The following is an 18,324-nucleotide window of genomic DNA, read 5'->3' as shown; positions in this document are numbered from 1 at the left end:
TTCTGGGCCCACTGAAAGTCCATTCCGGCTTCCGGGGGGATGGGGAAGGCCCGTTTTCGCCCTCCCCAGGCTCCAAGAAAGCTTCTGGAGCCTAGGGAGGGTGAAAAACGGGCCTACTGGGCTCACCGGGCCTTTGTGTGCCAAAAGTGGGGGGAGCACGTGGGGGGGTCGCACACGCATGCGTGGGGGAGCAGGGCACATTGAATTATGGCCCCCGCACTCCCACTGCTTTTGGTACGCAACGGCAAAAAGGTTAGCCATCACTGGCATAGGTAAATTCCTCCTTTACTAACAGTACAGATTTAAAAAGAAAAAAAAGGGGGTTTTCTTCCTTATAGAAAATGCTGGGGGGGGGAGGTGCTGTGTCGGCCATAGCGATGGAAATGCCTGCACCTGATTGGTTGGGACGGGGAGGGAAAGAAGAATTGGATTAGAGAGAGAGAGAGAGCTAGGTTGTGTTTGAGTTCTGGAAATTGCTAGGAGGTTAGATTTCTGCTGGCAGACTGCAAAGGAAGTTGGGAAAACTCCAGAGTTTCTCAGCTGGACTTTCACCTGATGATTATGAGAAACCTATAGTCCAAGCAATAAAGGAAAAAGAAAGTAGGCACATGTAATAAGCAAATGACTAACTCATGCCATTCTATTGCTGCAGTCAGCTGATGGCTTTGCTTATTTATAAAGTTTATAAAGCATCACCTGCCAAGTTCCACCTCCGAAATGGTACTTGGAACTGGTTTCTGAATTGCAATCTTGCTTCCTCTTTCGGGTGAGAGTTAAGTATTAGTAGGATCAGATCAGTTCTAATGTATGGCTGTGAAAGTTGGACCATAAGGAAGGCTGAGCACCAAAGAATTGAGGCCTTTGAACTATGGTGCTGGAGAAGACTCCTGCGAGTCCCTTGGACTGCAAGGCGATCAAACCATTCAGTCCTAGAGGAGATCAACTCTGACTGCTCTTTAGAAGGCCAGATCCTGAAGATACTTTGGCCACCTAATGGGAAGGAAGGACTCACTGGAGAAGAGCCTAATGCTGGGAACAATTGAGGGCAAAAGAAGAAGGGGACAACAGAGAACAAGTTGACTGGATGGAATCATTGAAAGCAGTAGGTGTGAGCTTAAATGGACTCCAGAGGATGGTAGAGGACAGGAAGGCCTGGAGAAATGTTGTCCATGGGGTCAGACACAACTTCGCAACTAACAACAACAACAAAGGATCAGATGCTTGAACATGGCAGCATTAACAGAGTATGTGAAGTAGTAGATGTAGTTTAAAATAGTAAAGAAGGTTTATCATTTCTGAGTGTTTTCAGGGCAAATCAGATTCAAGAGTCAAAGCAGAAACGTTTTGGAAATCAAGTCTTCTGAAAGTTAGCAGCAGATGAGAAGCAAAATAGACTTGATAACAACCCATGCATAGATATACATGTAGAAAATTCAGCAAACTTGTTTGGTTCCTCCTCATCAGTAACTAACATGGAGATCTGGAATTAAACCTTTATTCTGTCACAATATCATGCGAGGCTTTTAGGGGGACAATAACTCTTGCCCCTTAAGAGATCTCTATGTCATAAATGAGATAGAGATCTCATATATTCTCAATAAATGAGAATAATTTTAAGGTTGATTAGTATCTTTCCCCACAAAAGATAGTGGCAATTCAAGGAAGCAGCTGTGATTTCAGACATCCTCTCTGAAAACAATGAGAAGTGATATCCTCTCTTCCCCACCCCCACCCCCTGCAACTCTGAAGAGCTAACATAGAAGAGCCATGAATAATTTTCTCTAACATTCGCTTTGGCTGCAGATCAACTACTGTATATTTATGGCTCAGTACTTGGAATGACGAGTTCCTGTTACTGAACTTTCCAAGGTTATCTAAAAGATACCCAGCTCCATTTTTGAACAGGAAAAACTCTTAACTCACTTAGTGATTCATTATATGAGGTTTCTCATTTGACCAGGTAATCAAGTAATACATGTGGAAGCCTCTTTATCAAGCTGATGTAGAAATATGATGAGTCTAGGATTTGGGGTCTATCTAGTATTTTTTTTTTCATTGTTTTGCAGAGTTGGACTCAGACAAAACAAAACATAATATATTCTGTCATTTGTTTTTCTCTTCTTTATTAAACAGTAGTAATAATGAGACCATAATAATAGGACAAGCAAATTATTATAGCTATGAAGTCCATTTTTCAATTATTCATATGAATTGTTCTTTTTCTTGTTAAGCGAATTGGACTTTCTCTCCCTCCCCCCCGATAATTCAGGATGATTAAAAATACATATTTTGCATTACCCTTCTAATTTTGGATTGTAATCTTTGCAATAAAGTTGCAAAGGAAGGAAGCTACCCTAGATTCTCTTAATATGTTTTTTCCCTTATATTTCTTTTGGCATTTTGCTGTGGGAGATAAAAGTCTACCGGTTCTTTATTCAGGAGATATAAAAGGATTTACTTACCCATGTGAACAGCTGCAAGTAGCCCCTTCCCTCCAATGTCACTTATCTGATGGTACCCTTCTCAAAAAGCCGATGTCTACAGAATTAAACAGATTAAACAGAGTTGGAAGGGACCTTGCAGGTCATCTAGTCCAATCCCCTACCCAAGCAGGAGACCCTACACCATTTCTGACAAATGGCAGTCCAATCTCTTCTTGAAAGCCTCCAGTGATGAAGCTCCCACAACTTCCGAAGGCAAGCCATTGATTGATTGCTCTTATTGTCAGAAAATTTCTCCTTATTTCTAGGTTGAATGAATGATTTCCTGTGTCGGATGAGGAGAGCACATCTTTCTCCTTCTGTCCTGGCCACTTTTTACAAAGGCACAGTTGAGAGCATTCTAACAAACTTCATGACTGTTAGGTTTGGTGGCTGCAGTGCCTCAGGTAGAAAGTCCATACAGAGAGTGGTAAGGACAGCCGAGAAGATTATAGGAAACTCACTACCCAATATTCAGGATATTCCCGTGGGATGAGGTGAGGCGACACAGGCAACAGAGGTGGGGCTCTGCAGCCAGAAACTGTCAGCCACTGCATAATTGCTGCCCTCTGTGTGCGGGGGGGGGGGGGGGCGGTGGTTTCTGGCTGCAGCCACAGGCTGCTGACCCCTCAGCTGGCACATGCTGCAGCCCTGGAGCCCACTGCTACCACTGGACTGGCTGTCCAAGCAGCAGATAGAAGCAGGGGGAGGCATGTGATGCAGACCACTGGATGCGCTTACTCCTTCCCACTGTCTGTTTTGGCTTGCGGTTGTAAAGCAGGTCACCACTGATCATCTTCTCCTTGCCCCCCTTGCGGGTCTTGCCCTTGGCCTACATGTCGAGCATGTTCCCCTTGAGCACCTGATGCATCTCAGCCATGCTGCGGGCTGCCCCTGCTGCTGCTCGGCAGACCCACCCAGCCCAAAGGAGGCAAAGCAGCCAGCTAGAAAGGCCGAGTAGAGGTGGTAGAAGATGCCCAGGGCCAACAAGCATAAGACAGCCACTGTAAGCAGGGAAAACCAGATTCCCATCAGCGCCATGGCCACCCAGGCCCAGCAGAGATGTAGGGGAAGCACACGATCCCGGCTGGGCCTGAGTTTGATGCCCCTGGCATAGAGAATTCAGAAAGCATGGTCTGCAAGCTGCATTTAACTTAATAATCCACTCACAAAGCCATCCCAAAATGGAAGAAATCCATTTTGGGATTTCTATTTTATAAGCAAGATAAAGGTCTTAAGCTTTGCAGAAGCTGGAGTACCCTCCTTTTCATTGTTCTAGAAACTTTGAATATCAAGCTCTCTAGCACCCATCCAGTGTTTGCAGGTGATGGAGATATGTTGTAATAAGATTGGGTGATAATGAAGACAGAAGAAACAACAACAGCAACAAAAAGATGAAGTCATGGAAAAAACGCCGAGATGTCGCAAGGAAGGGATGATGTATTAAATGTTTGTATATAAAATAAAAAAACCGTTTTCAATGTTTGCAGGTGACCTTCAAGCCAATGAAAATCCTAGTGGGTACATTTTAATATAGCCATTATTTCCTAGGATTAAAATAAATAGATGTAGCAACCCTCACCATACATACAGTACACTCATTCGGGGTTCATTATCTACCATTGAGAGGAGCCTAATTTGTAATATGCATGTAGACAGCTGCACATCATTACATAAACTTTTGATTTACAAATCTGTATTGCTCTGCCATTGTACGGGAGATGCATTTGCAAGGTTTGAAAAAAAGAACTTGAAATAACCCAAATGGCATTCACAGCTTCTTTTCTGGAAGCTATAGCATTGTACTTCTGGCATGTGTGCTCCCACTATAAATACAAGTTGCAGGGCACTCATGCCCTTTCAAAGCTCTATTTCTCCCACAGTTATAGCTCTGTGCATTAGTGCGTGACATTTAATCATGTTAAAAACACAGAAACAATTGCACTTCTTTTTTTTTAAAGTGGCTTGGAAAGAAAGAAACAAGGCTGCTTTCAAACATGATACTATCCTGCATTGTACTGTGTAAATCCACAAGAAAACCCCAGGGGTATTGGCTAATAGCAATAACCATAACTATTTTCTTAAAATTCTAGTGTATAAGTAATTTGACCCTGGGAATGAACTGGAAGGGAGAAAACGTATCTTGAGACCTAATTTTAAATATGTAATGTTTAAATGTAAGTACAAGGTTATCTTACTTGATTTTGCTCAGTGCATTGCTTCTTCCAGTTTCTTGAGCAGCAAGAAATCCAGGGGATAGTATCATAATGTTCCATTACATATAGCATTTGGTGATATCCAGTTTTATAGATGAGAAGGAGGAGGAGGAGGAGGAGGAGGAGGAGGAGGAGGAGGAGGAGGAGGAGGAGGAGGAGGAGGAGGAGGAGGAGAAGCAGAAGCAGAAGCAGAAGAAGAAGAAGAAGAAGAAGAAGAAGAAGAAGAAGAAGAAGAAGAAGAAGAAGAAGAAGAAGAAGCAGAAGCAGAAGCAGAAGCAGAAGCAGAAGAAGAAGAAGAAGAAGAAGAAGAAGAAGAAGAAGAAGAAGAAGAAGAAGAAGAAGAAGAAGAAGAGGAGGAGGAGGAGGAGGAGGAGGAGGAGGAGGAGGAGGAGGAGGAGGAGGAGGAGGAGGAGGTGGAGGAGGAGGAGGAGGAGGAGAGCAAGAACAAGAATTCTATGCTACCTAAGTTCCAGGGATTCTGGGGTATACTATAGATATCATTTATGGAGGAGCAGACAGATGTGCAGACTAATTGGTGAAGCATTGTCAGATTTCTCCCAAGAAAGAAATATCTACCTGTAACCCCAGAAGATATAGAATTCCATTGGCATAAATGAGAGAAAATGAAATAAAAAACATGTACAATCCAAGACAAAGAAATCATTCTTCAGACCCAAGTTTTTCCACTGTTGGCTAAGAGGCATGGATGATTCTTCTATACAACATGACGCAACACGAGAATCCTACAACTAGCTATAAGAAGGCAATACTGGAGCAGAAGCTTTTATTCAGAAAAATTCCCCTCCCCCACCTTTTTGGGGGGGGGGGCATGGAGCTTTGAGGACACTGCATTTCCCTCTCCAGCCCTCAGCATTTACATAACACCAGTGGTGGGATTCAGCCAGTTCGCACCATTTTGGGAGAACCGGTTGTTAACTTTCTGAGCAGTTTGGCAAAATGATTGTTGGAAGAAATCATTAGGGCAGAGAACCAGTTGTTAAATTACTTGAATCCCACCACTGCATAGCACCTTATAAGCAAGGGCAGAGCATTCAAAGGCTGGCTTTAATATAGCTTTTAAAAAAGCAGAAGAAAGTACATCTGAGCCAGCTGAGCAAATATTTTGGAATCAATCCTGTATTTTTTTCCCCTATAATGTATCAAAAATAACCTAGAGAGGAGTTTAAATATAGCACTTCTGAATTGCTCTTTCCAAGAACTGATGAGCTGTTTGTACATAAGAATTGCACAAGGTTAAGCAGCAAAATCAGCTACTTCTCTTAGGAAAGGTTGCTGCAAAATAAATATATAAAATAACATTCTAAGGGAGACATTAAGATTCACCCCTGGGTTATGGGAACGCTGTTCACAGCCCTCTATCCTGTGAACAATGGTTGCGGGGGAATACAAGCTTCACTTTCAGAGCATGGGGTCAGAGATCAAGCCAAACAGATTATTTACATGTCTCAATCATTTCTAAATAGAGTTTCTTTCTTAGGAAGGGATGGAAAAGATGGTTCATAATCTACCATTAGCCATCTTTTTTTGTTATTGACTTTAGCAAGAGCACAATGGCCACATTTATTCAAGCAAAGTTAGATTGCAAACCCATTTATCTGAGAGCAAATTGTGAGGTATATACTTATTTCCGTCAATGAACGGTTGGGTTTTGTAAAATGCTAGCCAATGCATTTTCATCAAACATAATGGAAACATGCAATGAAATGAAAAATAAATACTGTGGAATCCATCAGTTCCCCTTAACCGATAGGAACAAATATGGGTAGATCTAGACCAGGGAAGTCCAACTTTAAGACTTCTGGACTTCAACTGCCAGAATTCTCAGGCCAACATGGCTGGCTGGGGAATTCTGGGAGTTGAAGTCCACAGGTCTTAAAGTTGTCAAGGGTTGGCACTCCTGATCAAGATAAATAGAAACACACTGGAAAAACAGCATTGAGAAAATAGTAAAAATATTTACCAAGGAATCAAAGAATAACAGAATAAGAAAGTTGGGAAGGAGGTCTTCTAATCCAACCTCCTGCTCAACCAGGAAACCTTATAACATTTCAGACAAATGGTTATCCAATCTCTTCTTAAAATCTCAAGTGTTGGGGCACCTACAACTTCTTGGGGCAAGTTGTTTCACTGATTAATTGTTCTGTCAGGAATTTTTTCCTTAATTCTAGGTTGCTTCTCTCCTTAATTAGTTTCTATCCATTGCTTCTTGTCCTGCCCTCAGGTGCTTTGGAGAATAGCTTGACTCCCTCTTCTTTGTGGCAGCCCTGAGATATCGGAACACTGCTATCATGTCACCCCTGGTCCTTCTTTTCCATTAAATTAGACATACCCAATTCCTGTAACAGTTCTTTATATGTTTTAGCCTCCAGTCCCCCAATCATCTTCGTTGCTCTTCTCGGCACTCTTTCTAGAGCAGGGGTGTCAAACTCGCATCATCACGGCATCGCCAACATGATACATCGTGACTTTTTTTGCCCTTCACTAAACCGGGCATGGGTGTGGCCAGAGCATGACGCATCTGGCCCAGGGACCATGAGTTTGACAGCCGTGTTCTAGAGTCTCAACATCTTTTTTATATTATGGTGACTAAAACTAAAACTGGATGCAATATTCCACATGTGGTCTCACCACATTATATAATGCCTCACCAGAGCATTATAAAGTGGCACTAACACTTCATGTGATCTTTATTCTAGTACCTCTGTTAATGCAATCTAGGACTGCATTGACTTTTTTGGGTACACTGCTGGCTCATATTTAAGTGATTGTCCACTAAGACTCCAAAATCCCTCTCGCAGTTACTACTATTGAACCAGATTCTACCTATACTATACCTGTGCATTTGATTTTTCTTGCCTAACTGTAGAACCTTTTTTTTTTCAGTATTGAATTTCATTTTGTTAGGTAGGGCCCAGTCTTCAAGTCTGTCAAGATTCTTCTGTAGCTTTAGCCTATCTTCTACAGCAGTGATGGCTAACCTTTTCCAGACCGAGTGCCCAAAGTGTGTGTGCACCCAAACCTCCAAAATGCAATGCACATGTGGCCCCCACATATGCGTGTGTGTGTCCCCCGCATGCCCCCCACATACGCACGCCCCTCCTGTCCCCCCATATATGCGCGGCAGAGACCCGAAGACCAGCTGGCCAGTGGGAGGCGTGCGAGCATGTGCGGTGGAGCTGAACTGGGGTGATGGCTTACATGCCCACAGAGAGGGCGCTGCGTGCCATAGGTTCACCATCATGGTTCTAGAGTGTTGGCTATTCCTGCCAGCTTGGTGTCATCTGCAAATTGATGAGTTCCCCTTCTATCCTCTTGTCTAAATCATTGATGATGATATTAAAGAGTATTAGGCCTTAGGGTACCCACTGCATACTCTCCTCCACATAGATGTAGTTTCACTAAGGACTATAAATTGGTCATCCAGTGTTGATCATCCAGTTACAAATCCACCTGGTGGTGATTCCATCTAACCCACATTTTTCTATCTTACCAATTAGTAGGTTATCAAGTAGTAGAATCTATCTTGTTTATATCACCATTTTCAGTATGGAAACATTCCCCCTAAATCAGCTTCTTCAGCCAGATGCGTTGAAGTTAACTCCCATCATCCCCTAGCCAGCATACCGCTGTGCTATCTGGATTGAAGTACTCTAGATATTCTCTCACCCTGTGATTATCTTTGCATGAATCTCCTTAATTAATCACAATGCATCAGCATTTTCTAACCTTTGCTTTTCTCTGAAAATGCTGGGCTTAAATAATTCTACAACCCTGGGAGTTCTGTTTCCCGGATTTGAGGAAGGCATCAGATAGGGAGACTCTGCAATAGACTATTAAGGCCACATAACATTAGCCCTAAATTACGGAAACTCAACATCTCATCTTAGGGGAGGAAAAAAAAAACCTGATAAGACAACAACACACACTGCCATGAAGTAGTATATCAAAAATTGGAACAGCAGGAGCCAACTAATTGCCACAAACATACTGAAAGTAAGACCCCACCTAGCCATGCATCTTGGGAGTCCCCAGAAGGAAGATAAGATGTCAGTGTCAACACCAATGTCCTGATGAACAACCTAATGAATAATATTATCATTAGAATAATAGCAATCATATTCATACTTCCATAAATCAACTTTGCAGCAGGAATAAACAGAAATATACTGATATTTTAAAACAACACAATCATTTTTATTAATAAAGACATTTATATACCACTTCCCATAAAAGATGTTGAGGCTGTGACTTGTATTCACTGTGAGTTGTATTATGTTGGGAGGGTGTGCACTGAGGGAGCTCAACCAATCTCATTGTACATATGTTGTGCACTGACAATGAAGATTTGAATGAATAAGGCAAGCTGCAAAAAGAGGAACAATAACAAAACATCATTGTCAAATGAGTTGATTTGAATCATATATGTTAAATGTCTTTAAATATATGTCTTTCTTTGCGAAAGACCTTCTCAATGATATAATAAGGTTTGCCTTGGATATCAGCAGAGACAGTCTTCCAACAAAAGCAGGCATAACAATCCAGAAAATCTGATGCAAATCATTGCAGAAATCATTGAAAACAAGACAGATGGGTTTTAGTAGATACCCCAGTCCCAATAGAGCTTAATATTTCATTAATAAAAACTTGAACCTGGCCTGATGGTGATTGAAAAGCCCTATGGTTTCTTCAACACAAGTGTAAGATGTGTATAAAAAGATACAAATGTGAAGTGAGATGTCATTTATCCTAGAAAAAAAAGCTTTCTTCAATGTGATTTTCATCTGAGTCAACTGTGAGTATCAGCTACAGCAGGGGTGTCAAACTGGATTTCTTCGAGGGTCGGATCAGCATTGTAGTTCTCCTCTGTGGGCTGGCCAGGGAGGTGGGATTTTCCCGGCTGATTTTTGGCCTGGATGGCCTCCTGCAGCACTTTGCCAGCCAAAATGGGCTGTGCACATGGGTCATCCAGGCTGAAAATGGGCCACACGGGAGTGGGAGGGCATACCCCATTTTGGCTGCCAGAGGCACCACGGGCCGGTCCTTTGCCTTTTCCAGGCTGGCCCTGCGGGATGATTAACCCTAACCCCTGAGCCTACTGCCTTCAAAGTGGCAGATAATAAAAAACACGGGTCATTCTTTCTTTTTCTTGAAATGGATAGAGCATTAATAGCACATTCATAACCCCTTTTCAAAATCAGGAAGGCTAGTCATGGGAGTATTAAGAGTCAATAACTCTCTTCATCAAGGGAGCCTAGTTGCATTTAAAGGGTCTGTTATGGTCAGTTCAGAATAAAAATAGAGTGTAAATTGCAACCCAGTGACTTTAGATAACCATGAAAGCAAGGTGGGATGGAATGTGAGGATGGAAGCTTCTTCTATTTCTTCTTGGAGACGCAGAATGAGCTTGATGGTCTGATCTTGAAACATCCATCTGCCATCTATTGGCAGTGATTCATTCAAAATAAAAATAGAAAGGAGGACTAGTGCTCAAAGTTAATCTGGGAACATTGTCAATAATGCTGAAGTTTTTGCTTGTTTGCTTGTTTATTAGAGCCATATCTCCTTTGTCATTCAGGAACTCCAGGTTGGATTAAGAGAAAATTATTGGTCCAAAGCACCCAGTCACTTAGCTTCTACAAGTCAGGGTAGAATTGCAACTGAGCCTCCTGGATGCCAGCCCAATACTGTACATTCACCGCTACACCACGTGTGATTGCCTGATATAAATAGCACATATTGTGGGAATTGCTTTATGCACATGCTTAGAACCACACTTTTGTTGCTAAATTATTTGTGAAGACTCATTTTAACTCAAAGAAACCGACCAACCCTGTTACCAAGACCAAGTCAAAGATCACAAAATATGAACCTAATTTTTTATGAATTCACAAGAACCATTTTTAAAAGAAAACTCAAAATGTCAGAGTTGATTTCTGATCAATCTGTTTCCCATTACAAAAAATCCCCACCCTGTAGTAGCCTGCTAAATTCTGACAAAATTAAAGGAATACAGCATATATGCAGTTCCGGAGATATTTATGACATGGTGTTAAAGACATCCATCACTATCTGAAGAAAGATAAATGTAGTGTTCTAAGTCTTTTCGGAGCCGTGCTGTTGTTGAGTTTTGTCTCAGTCATTGCGCAGCCACTCGTTCAAAATATAGCAATAAAATTAAGAGAAAAATCTGAATATGGTCATCAAATTATAAATTTAATGATAAAGTTAGTGCGGTAAAGCAAGGACTTCATTATGAAACTCAGAAAGCCTATGATGTTGTAGAATAGAAAGTGTTTGAAAATTATTTCCTCATCCTCTTAAATTATTTTTGTAGACACCATAGAAAGTTGAAAAGGCAATTGGTTTTAATAAGAGAGACTACAAGCTGTGGCTCTGCCTCATTGGTGGGATTCAAAAAATTTTACTACCATTTCTGTGGACATGGCATGGATTGGTAGGCATGGCTTGGTGGGTGTGGCAGGGGAAGGATACTGTAAAATCTCCATTCCCTCCCCACTCCAGGGGAAGGTTGCTGCAAAATCCCCATTTCTCCCAATCAGCTGGGACTCAGGAGGCAGAGAATAGATGGGAGTGGAGCCAGTCAGAGGTGGTATTTACCAGTTCTCCAAACTACTCAAAATTTCCTCTACCAGTTCTCCAGAACTGGTCAGAACCTGCTGAATACCACCTCTGCTCTGCCTGTTACAATTGTGATAAATAGATGAATTTGCTGAATAAATATTCAGCAAACATTCCATCTGTGTGCAATTAAAATATTATCATTTTTAAATTTATGAGCAGAGTATCCATTCCTATCAACCACATGTAATGTACACCTATGTAATACAGAAATGGGTGACATCATAGGCATTGCATTATAAATGCATATTTGTTAATCAAACTGCAGTCTCCATGCATGGCAAGGTGTCTCTGCTTCTCAATGTATGAAAATCTAAATATCTCCAATGGCATGAAATTAATGGGATTTCAATGTGGCATTCATGACTTGTAACTTTTAATAAGCCTTAATTACATCTAGTTTTGGTCAAATCTAGACTATGCTAATCATTTTTTGTTGGCATGACCTGGAGGCTATCATGAGACCAACATGGCAACTGAGATGTACCAGATAGAGATTTAAGAGCATTATCAGTGTTTTATGAGATAAGGAATATGTAACTATTTTGTACTTGTTGAGCTGATTTAGAAGAAAATCCAACTTTTCCCATGTTGTCATTGTTTGAGTTATGTTATCCTCTGCAGCATATTATCCTACAGAGAAGGTTAAATAGAGACAGGGAAAGACTTTCCCTTGCTTTCATATTTAATCCTACTTCTTACGGATTTGAAGCAACTCCACTAAGTCTTCTTATACCTTTTGTTCCTCTATGTGCTAGTCAATTTTGCACATTCAAGACATCTCACTAGACTTATATGGAGTATAACTTAAAAGCATTTTGGCACACACAGAGCGAGAAGAAATCTTTGCTGCAAATGTTCAAGAGAAACAGCAGCACCTTCTAATAACTCTTTAACAGGTGCAATTTATTTTTAGTTTTCCAAAAGTGTCACATTTAGATTTAGACTCATGAACAAATCCAGTATCTTAGGAGCAGAAGACTCTAAACAGTAGATCTATCACTGAGGCCTCACCAGAGAGAGATTGTTCTCCAACTCTGGGCAAGAGAGATGGGAAGATTCTCTAACAGTTTGTACATCCTGACAGACTTTTCTTCAAGTTTCTAGATTCCCAGAAATCTCATCCATCATTTAAGTCATTTCCCCAAACAGATCTGCTTTCAGGTTTGCATATTATCTTGATAAAACCAACTGCACAAGCCTGGGATTTCTGTCAAGCCATTTACAGGAAATCCTTTTAAAGTTTGGGGTGTTTTTCTTTTTAAATTGAACAACAGTATTTGGTGTTATTTTCACTACTTCAGAAATCAATTTATTTACAAGCTCAGTTCAGAGTCCCAGTTTCACTTAACATTGTCAGTGAAGAAAGCCTTTATTGTTTTCAGCAAGGGTGTGGAATTTATGACCTTTCAGGCATGGCTGAGTTACTGTTTCCACTGGCACCAGCTTGCAGTGATTAGAGAAGTTGGAAATTTTAGTTCAGTAACATCTGGGATGACCATAGATCCTCTATCCCAGCTTAAGATCATAGTAAGTAAAGGGCTACCTCTTTCCATACACTCCTACCCACTCTTGAGATTCTCCATCATATGAAACTTCAATAGATGTTTACATGTGCACCAGAGATGGGTTTCAGCAGGTTCTGAGCAGTTCTGGAGAACCAGTAGCGGAAATTTTGAGTAGTTCGGTAGTAAAAATTCTGACTGGCCCCGCCCCCATCTATTCTCTGCCTCTGCCAGCTGATCAGGAGAAAATGGAGATTTTACAGTATCCTTCGCCTGCCACGCCCACCAAGCCACGCCCACGGAACCAGTTGTAAAAAAATTTGAAACCCACTACTGATGTGTACGTACTTCTCTATTGTGAACTATCTCCCCTGATAGATCTACACATGGCTGTCCTTTTTTGATTTCACAAGCCTATTAGTGTGATTAGTTTATAGTTTGCTACTCAGATGCATCTTGCCATTTTATCTGGGCTATTTTTATCTCCTTTGATTTTATTCCATGTTATTATGCTTTTGTTTTTAACCCGCACAACCTTGAACTGGGCAGCTAGCTACTCTTAATTTGTTTTTATGATACTGCAATTGAATTGGATTTATTTGTGTGTACATGTGTGTAGAGAGAGAGACAGACAGAATCTATGCTTCAAGAGAGAACATTCAAAACACTTTCACCCCCTTGTGTGATAAATATCCCCCATTACACACTTTGCTATGTGATGGGTCATATTCTTAATATCTGCTGAGGACACAAACCCCGTCCATTACCATTTTAATGTTTACTTGTTTGTGAGTTGTGGAAGCCAGACCTTACTCTCTGCTCTAGTTGGATCATCCCCCTTCATGGAAAAGGCCCAGGAATTCTTCTATGCCCATATGAAACTCACAGGACTTTCAGTTAAGGAAACAAACTCCAGTGCCAAAGCAGATCTGGTGCTAAGTAGAAAAGAAACCTTTTCTGGCTTTTTGGTAGACCTCCCAATGGTTTTCCAAGAGATTCTGCTCTTACAAGCATCCCATGGAAGCAACACCTGCCATTGCAACACATCTGGCAGAACATTTTGCTTTGCGATTTTGCTTTTTCACCTTTTCTCTTCTAGGAAGATAAGGAGCAGGTCTGCTTCTTTTATGCTGGAAGTTCTGGGAGGGATCAACTGGGTGATTGGCTGGTTTGCATCCCTGGTGTTCAACAAGTTTAAGTTTAAGTTTAAGTTTATTTTATTTGTCAAGCATATATAAGATAACAGGTAAAAGTATAAACATAATTTGAAGTAAGTAAAAAGGAATATTAGGATAGGGACGGTAGGCACGCCGGTGCACTTATGCACTCCCCTTACAGACCTCTTAGGAATGGAGTGAGGTCAACAGTAGACAGTTTAAGGTTAAAGTTTTGGGTGTTTGGGGAAGAAACTACAGAGTCAGGTAGTGCATTCCAGGGTTGGCTTCAGTTTGGCTGTAATGGAGTGGCTGATACAGCTGGCTTTGAGCTACAGAGTCCCAGACATTTGGGTGGCAGCATCTGTAATCTGCAGCTGGTGAAGGAACAAGGATGAATTGGAGATGAAATACTGAGTATTGGGAGCAAGTTGGAGATCAAACACATTGGGTGGGGCAGAACATTGCCTAACTTTATTTGCCACACCTTGCCCATATGTTCTTCCCATGCTGCAAAAGCAAAGCACCAGGAATGCAGGGAGCAGTGGTCCTTAAAGGATTTTCCCTTAGACAATGAGGAGGGAAGTGTTATGATTGAGCCAGAAGCCATGCAGACAGGCTGAGGCATGCAGGGCCTTCATATGACTTCAGTATAAATCCTCTACGATCTGCATACTGTATGTGATTGTGTTAGCAACATTTATCCTGCAGTTGTAATAGGGTCTGGTTATGTCACCGGGAAGCAACCCAAGCGAGCGTTCCTTCATCCTGACAACCATTCTGTATTTGTCATGACAAATGTGAAAATGTGCCATCATATTTATAACAGTGCATTTCACTTTGATCTCGCCCCACAGAAGGATTTTCTTTTGACATAGATTTCTAGGCCCAGCTGGCAGTAACAGATAGTAAATAAAAAGGATTGCCATTTTATAGAGAGCTCCTGTCATCTTAAACTGATTTAAAATGTGACTCTCTCTAAGCATTGGTCTATAAATAGGCTGACTTCATTCCCTCCTTACTCACTTGTTGATAAATAATGCCAAATGTTTCAAGATTACTATCTTAACAGATCCTGATAAGGAACCAGGGTTGGGAAACGTACATAATTGAGTACAGTTGTCTGTACTTGGATTTTGAATTGCTTTACAATTCATTCCAGATGTATTCATGAAACCCCCAGGTTCTAATTTCCATTATTCCTCCTTTATGAAAGAACATTGGAATTGTGCTGTCTGGAGTGAGAGACACTGGAGGAAATGGCCCCCTTTCCTTCTACAGCTTTTATTCATTTGAAAAACAGAATAATATCCTCTCCCCCTTCTATTTCTTTTACCCAGCCTTGATCTCCAGCCTTAATCCCATGACCTGGTATAACTTGCCTGTGTCCTAAAGTTCTTATCTTAAGGAATTAATGACCAGAGAATATAGCAACAGACTCCAATATTAAATAGTTTTTTTAAAAAGCTTTCCCTCACAGCATGTACTTGGCCTTAGTTTATCTTGAAAAAGTTAAGGAGGGTCAGATCTGGCAAGTATTTGACTGGGAAACTAACAGGAAATACTAGGGCTGTAAATTGGATTGGAAGAATGAAAAAAAAAAAGCTTATTGGAAGAATAGAATGAAAAACCACTTCCATATTGTTGCCCGTGCATCCATCTGGATGTGTATCCATATAACCTGCAGGAGTGAAGGCTGCCTTGAAAGAGTCTTCAGCTCTTAGATGGAAGTAGTCTTGTCAAAAGTGATATAGACCACCACTACCATTAGGGAAAATGGAAGATTCCGATGGGACCTCAACCACAGAAATTGGGGGTGATAAAAAGCTGAACTGAATGAAATGTTGGTTGACAAAAGTTGTGCCTTGAGGCCTGCTGTATTATATTCTGTTCCTTTGTATAACTAAAAGGAAGTAGGATCATTTACAGCCCTGTGTGTGGAGTAGAAGGTTACCATTTTAACCTTCTGACGACAATGCCTCTAAATTGTCATCTTTGGGGTTTTTTATTTCTTAAAAGTAAAAAATATCAATGGTCCAAGTCTAAAGAAAATTCATAATTAGCTTACTCAATGTATTTAGTTGCAATTTATATACGACTAATTTTTCTTAGACTGGTATTTTTTTTAATACATTATAAAGCATGCATAAATCAGCAATAGCGATGGAAAGTATTTCATACTAAGCAACAATTCATGCAAATCTACATAAGTGTTAAATCCTACTACTGTACGTATATGCTGTATAGCAGATACCTATGCTGAGTTGGGTGTTACAATGAACCTTGATTTGTTTTCCATCATTTGTAAATATGAAAAAGCAATCCAGACTAGCTCTTTACATAAGAAGGTTCTCTTCTGTTACAACTACATACTATATAGTATACAATAAAAAGTATATAATACTTTTTCAGGCTAAAATGTACTCTAGAACAGGGATGTCAAACTCGATTCCATTGAGGGACACATCAGGGTTGTATTTTACCTCAGGGGGCCGGATGGGCATGGCCAAGGTGGGTGTGGCCAGCTTGATGTCACTTGTGTCACGGAGCACTTGTGGTGGCCCAGGTGGAGCTGGGGGGATCCTCCTGCAGCACTTTTACAGTAAAATGGAGCCTGGGACGGTTGCACGTGGCCCTCCGGAGCTCCATTTTTGCTGGCAGAGGCACCGCGGGCCAGTCCTTCGCTATTTCCAAGGCGGCCTTGCAGGCTAGATCTAAGCACCCTGTGGGCCGGATCCATCCCGCGAGCCTTGAGTTCGACACCCCTGCTCTGGAACAACATTTCTCAACCTCAGCAACTTTAAGATGGGTGAATTTCAACATGTTGACTGGGGGAATTCTGGGAACTGAAGTCCACCTATCTTAAAGTTGCTGAGATTGAGAAATGCTGCTCTACAATAACAGAGGTCACAAAGCTTCTCTTAGGTCCAGGGAGACTGCTAGATAGTAAAAAGAGGGTTGGATACAAAAACGAGCAGAGCCAGAATAAGCATTGAATTGGGGTTTAATGAATTAAAGTGATCTGATTTTCATTTTGATGTCATCACTCCTCCATTTAGTAGTTTTCAATCATATTTTATGGAAACTTTTGGAGAGATTTTGAGGGTCACAGTGAAAGCTGTATGTAGTTTCAGGCCTTGGGCTAAAGCACCTCTGGCATAAATTGTATTAAGTTAGTTCTGTTCTATCAGGCTTTATGAACTTTACCATTAGTTACCCTAGTAACAAGCTTCTAAAAATACATTTCTTACAAGAGTCATTCTTCTCAATTATTGTAGCAGGGTTTCTCGAAACCAGGCAGACAATGGTCGCTCTTAAAGACAAGAGACCCACAGGAGGGGGTGGGTTTGAGAATTTTGGCACCCACATCCATTTGCTGGTACCCAACGTATTCAATCAACTTCCCCAGGCTGATTTCTGAACAACAGAGGGGGAAAAAATTGGCTGCCATTGTGTAGGCACTGTTTGAATTCTTTGCTCTTTGTTTTCCCAGCCAGAATAGGCAAAACTTTGTGTTTCTAAGGTTCCAACATTGTCCTGTGTTTGGATTATATTGGAACAAACATCTTGCATCAGCCTTGGACAGAGATCATATAGCTGTTCATTGCCCATTGTACTTCCATAAACACAAACAGAAGAACAGAAATCACAAGAAGCCAGTTTAATACAGAGGAATTTTTATTCTCTTACTCAGAAGCGGATGCCACATTCTTGCCATGGAGTGGGATGTAAATCCAAATAAATTAACCCCAGTCCTTCCATCACTAGGCAGTGCCCAAAGAAGTGATTGTTGCACTATTGTCTCTTTTTGAATACAGCACTCCTGCCACTTTGGAAATTGTTCTCGAGTCTTGTAGTACTAGGAATGTGTTGGGAGTAATAAAAAATATTAGGCATCAATCACTGCTATTAATCAAATGCTTATACCTGTCTTACAAATGAAGCTCCTGTTCCAGCTTGTTTTCACTGATTTCAAAAGAAACATCTTTGTTTTGTTTTGCATATGATGCAGGGGTGAAATGTAAAATTTGTTACTACCAGTTCTGAGGGCGTGGCTGGGTGGGGGCGTTAATGTGACTGGGTGGGCGTGGCCAACTTTTTTTTTTTTTAACTTTTCAAAGCATTTTTTCTAATGCTTTGAAAAGCCTCTGCCAAATCAGGCAACTCAGCTGGGAGTTGCCAGAGACTTTTCAAAGCATTTTTTTTATCACCTCTTCGGCCAAGAAGTTGTATAAAAAAAATGCTTTGAAAAGCCTCTGATGATCCCAGCTGAGCCGCGCAATCATCAGAGGCTTTTTTTAAAAAAAAC

Source organism: Pantherophis guttatus, chromosome 2, assembly GCF_059756535.1.
Source record: "Pantherophis guttatus breed Tessera chromosome 2, ASM5975653v1, whole genome shotgun sequence".
In the NCBI taxonomy this organism is placed as follows: domain Eukaryota; kingdom Metazoa; phylum Chordata; class Lepidosauria; order Squamata; family Colubridae; genus Pantherophis; species Pantherophis guttatus.
The sequence above is the reverse complement of the archived record's forward strand: the minus strand, read 5'-3'. Positions refer to the sequence as shown.